The sequence below is a fragment of the Sus scrofa genome, chromosome 15 (genome assembly GCF_054392235.1).
Source record: "Sus scrofa isolate SSC_HxYL_T2T_F1_AM1 chromosome 15, Sscrofa_HxYL_maternal_Yorkshire_Landrace_v2.0, whole genome shotgun sequence".
In the NCBI taxonomy this organism is placed as follows: domain Eukaryota; kingdom Metazoa; phylum Chordata; class Mammalia; order Artiodactyla; family Suidae; genus Sus; species Sus scrofa.
This window is the reverse complement of record NC_139397.1, coordinates 30,001-34,296: the sequence shown is the minus strand read 5'-3', so window position 1 is coordinate 34,296 and position 4,296 is coordinate 30,001. Positions and strand designations below refer to the sequence as shown.

General features: G+C 48.3%; 1 long non-coding RNA gene across 1 annotated transcript; it reads right to left on the bottom strand.

Moving 5' to 3' along the window:
• Positions 1-739: 739 nt before the first annotated feature.
• Positions 740-2,499, bottom strand: LOC146395726 (uncharacterized). The gene is made up of 2 exons (XR_014830002.1): positions 1,734-2,499; positions 740-1,330 (listed from the first exon to the last, which is right to left on the bottom strand). It is a non-coding gene; the product is annotated as an uncharacterized LOC146395726 (long non-coding RNA).
• Positions 2,500-4,296: the final 1,797 nt, after the last annotated feature.

Sequence of the window (4,296 nt, the reverse complement as noted above, 5' to 3'; positions counted from 1 at the left end):
ACAGACATATTGCAATAATGATGTTGAAAGACAAAGACAGAGAGAAGGAAATCTAATTAGATTAATGGCTGACTTCTCTACGGAAACTGTGGAGGCCAGAAAGCAGTGGCATACATACAAAGTGCTGAAAGAAAAAGACCAGTCAACCAAGAATCCTATATCTGGAAAAACTATCTTTCAAAAAAATCAAGGTAAAATGAAGACATTCCCAGATTAAAAAAGTAAAAAAGATCATCCATTGCTAGCAAACCTGCCTTACAAGAAATACTAAAGGAAGTTCTTCAGGCTGAAAGCAAGTGACTTCAGTTGGCAATCTGGATTTGTTACCAAAAAAAAAAAAAATCTAAGAGTATCAGCAAAGGCAATTATGTAATTATAAAAGCAGAGGCATACTCAAAACAATCATATAAAACTAACATATGTATATGTTATATTGTCTGTCATCGTATAGAAATGGAATGTATCTGAAAATAACACCACAGGTGAGCAGAGACTGTACTGGAGAAAGAAAAGGACACCATAAGAAAACATAGGTCCACACAGAACACTTGTTCCTAAATCAACAGCATCAATCATAATAGTCAAAAAGTGGAAACCATCCAAATATCCATCCATTGACAGATGGATAAACAAATGTGATACAGCTGTACAGTAGACTATTATTTAGCAACAGAAAGGAATGAATGGACTCTTGCTATAATGGGAATAAACCTTGAAAACATTATCCAAGTGAAAGAAGATGGTTACACAAGACCATTTATTATAGGGCTCTATTTGTAGGGAATGTCCAGAAGAGGCAACTCTGTAAAGATAGAAAGATTAATGGATGCCAGTGGTTGGGGGTGGGGCTGTTACTGGGTTGGGGGAAGTGGGAATGACTGCTAAAAAGGTAATATGTCCCACAATTGATAGTGACCGTGGCTGACCACTATTGAATGAACTAAAAGGTGTGGAGTCCTGGCTGAAAACATGAGGCGGCTAAGACCGAATCCAACGCCTCTTTGGGCCACGCAGCGACACGAGGACACTCCCAGGCCAGGGATCAAACCTGTGCCACAGCAGCAACCCAAGCCGCTGCAGTGACAATGCTGGGTGGTTTCCTAATGCACCGAGCCACAGAGGAACTCCAGAATGTAACTATTCTTTCTTTCTTTTTTTTCTTTTTTGTCTTTTTAGGGCTGCATCCATGGCATATGGAAGTTCCCAGCCCAGGGGTTGAATCTCATACCCTTTGACCCAAACACAAAATCATCTGTCAAGGCGTCTATCAGCATAATAACAACTTTCCTGAAGAGAGGCAGTGGGAGCTTGGTCCAGTTGGCACTGGCTCCTAAAAGTGTTTAAAAAAGAAAAAGGCAATTGAATTTTAACTTTTATGTAGTATTCAAACACTATAATGTAGTTTCTGCTTGCTTCTCCAGCACATTCTCTGTCACACCTACATATCCTGATCCAAAGAAAAAAGGCCTTTTCTTGGGAGACAATGCTGTGGTGTGGGTGGGGGTGGGTAACCGTTAAGCTCAGGCAGCCCTGGTATTAAGTAGTGCATTCCATTAGCATGGTGAGGAGTATTGGGACAGGGGAGTCCCTTCTAGAGCATCTTGGAATGGGTTAAGGAGCTTGACCTAAAACACAGTGCAGCTGATAGGGGAGGGGCAAGCATTTACAAACTGTCTTGCCATGGTTAGTAGCTGGTACTGTGTGGATCTGGTCCAAAATGCAAGTTCCTTTACCTGGTATATACTGCTGGGTAGATAGGGCTGGGTAGGTGAGGGCTAGGAAGGGGTCTATACAGGAAGGTCTTACCTGCTGGGAAAAACGGGGTGTCACAGGAATGTTGCAGGAGAAAACACGAGAGGTCGGCAGGAATTTTATCTGCTGTGTCTTACTGAGCAAAAAGGGAGCCGGGAAACAGGGAGTGACTGAAACATATGCTCAGGGAATGGGGTTGGGGTGTCCCTGTATGAGTAGAAGTGGGGAGAGGCTTCCTTTTTACGAGTGTGGACAGCTTACTTGGTGGTGACCGGGGAGGAGGATCTCAGTAGGGCCGGTACTGGTGTTTGCCACAAAGTTCTAAGACACAGAAAAGGAAGCTGGAGCAGTAAGAAGGGAAAATAGGGGGGTGGGAACCAGAATGGAAGAGACCAGCCCAGAGCCCCGAGAAGACGTCCTACAGGCAAGGCTCATCAGGACGCTTCTCCGGGGAAAGTGGGGCCTGGGGAGCAGAGACGCCCGGGGAGTGATCCGTACCAGTCGAGGGTTCGGGCGCTGGGTGCTCTACTTGTCGCTCCGTGCCGGAAGACGAAGAAACAGGAGCCGGGAAGAATCCCCGAAGGAAGAGCGCGAGCCCGAGCACCTCGATCCTTATGCAGCAGGCGGCGAAGGTCCCGGAGCCCAGCCGCATTGTGCCCACCCGCTGGGCGGGGATCCAGGCTTCCGACCCGGGATAAGCCTCTCTCAGAAAGTTCAGCTTCCGCCTCCAGGGAGCCGCCTCTGAGCAAGTACGAGCAGGAGGGCTTGACAGGTTCCCAGAGGCGTCGCGTCTGCGGCGCGCCGGAAATACGCAAAGGGGCGGGCACTTCTGGAAGGTCGCTTCCGGAGCTCCCGGACCCCGCGTGTACTTCCGGGGCGCCGTCCTGGAGGCCGCAGCTGCCCCTGTGTTGCTCCGTGTTTCTCAGGGGTGCGGATAGGCTGCCGTGTGGAACGTCTCCTGCTAGGAGCTGTCACGCATTCTGCTCGTTTGTTCCTCATCCGTTCGCTAAGGCGCCATCGCCGCCATCGCCCTCAGAGCCGCGGACAGTCTGTGCAGAAACACCCTCTCTGACCTGGGCTACAAGTTAGGCTGCCGCTACCTGGCTAAGTGGCCTCCAGAAGGCAAGTTGACTTCCAGGGTATGTGTGGGATTGGACTCCGGGACATTGCTGGGGCCGCATCCAGACCCCTTTGCTGTCTGGTGCCTCTATCCCCAGCTTCCGGGTGTGCTGGGGGCCCAACAGCTCACAGCCACCCTTTTTTTTTTTTTGAATAATTGGAGCTCAGGAATCCCTGGGCTTGCTGTGTCATAGGCCCACTCATGTGCCTCAGAGAGGGTTCCCTCGTGCCGTTGGTGTTCCGAGCTCCTCTGTCATGAGAGGGAAGCACATGTTCAGCTGCTAAGCCCACAGCCCCGCTGCCTTCTCCCGCTTTCCTCACATCCTCCTCCCAGAGCCTTCCCTAGATAAGTCTCAGGCAGCCAACTCCCTTTCTAAGACGCTGCTTCCAGGAAACCAGGCTTCATGGTGTGTCTCCCAGTCTTAAATGTGATGAGCCTATAGTGAGTCTGTTCCACCAGCTCTGACAATGACAGTCTAAGCTTCTGCCACCTCACCAGTTCACGTTAACGGTTATCATGTGAATGATAACCGTTTCACAAGCACGGGTTTATCTGGGCACTAGATCAAGCCCTTTAAAGGAATTCTTTTATTTGATTAGCAAAGCTACCTACTTTGACTGTCGGTAATCTCATTATTCTTTATTGCAGAGAAAGAAGTGTTGCGAGAAAGTAAAGTGGCAGATCTGGAGTGACACAGGTAAACAGCCACAGAGGCAAGGTTCAGAGCTACCAATCTGATTCTGAGCCTGTGCTTGGAATCTCAACACTTTGCTAACCTCTCAGAAGAACAAAAAACGTCTCCCTTTTCGTGGCCCTTGTTATGGGCTGAGTTGTGTCCTTCCTGAATTCATGTATTGCAGCCCTAACCCCCAGTAGGTTAGAATGTGACTCTTTGGAGATAGTGCTTTTAAAGGCATAAATAAGGTAAAATGAGGTCATTTGGAGCACTCTAATCCAATGTGATTGGTGTCATTAAAAAAGAGATTAGGACACAGACAGGCACAGCTGGGAGACCATGTGAAGACATGGTGAGAAGGTGGCCATCTTTGAGCCAAGGAGAGAAGCCTGAGGTGAACCACCTTGCTACCACCTTGATCTTGGACGTCCAGTGTTGGAACCATAAGGCAATACATGTATGTTGCTTAAGCCACTCAGTCTGTGGTATTTGTTATGGCAGCCTTAGCAAACGAATACAATCCTGTATTTATTTTCTATCTCTTTATAGCAATCACCACACACTGTGTAACTTAACCAACACATGTTTATGATGTCACAGTGTCTGTGGGTCAGGAGTCTGGGTGCAGCTTGGTGGGTGCTCTGCAGGGCTGTCGTCAAGGTATTGGCTAGCGCTCTGTTCTCATCTAGAGGTTTGATTTGGGAAGAATCCACTTCCACTCTCACTTAGGTTGCTGAGAGGATTCATT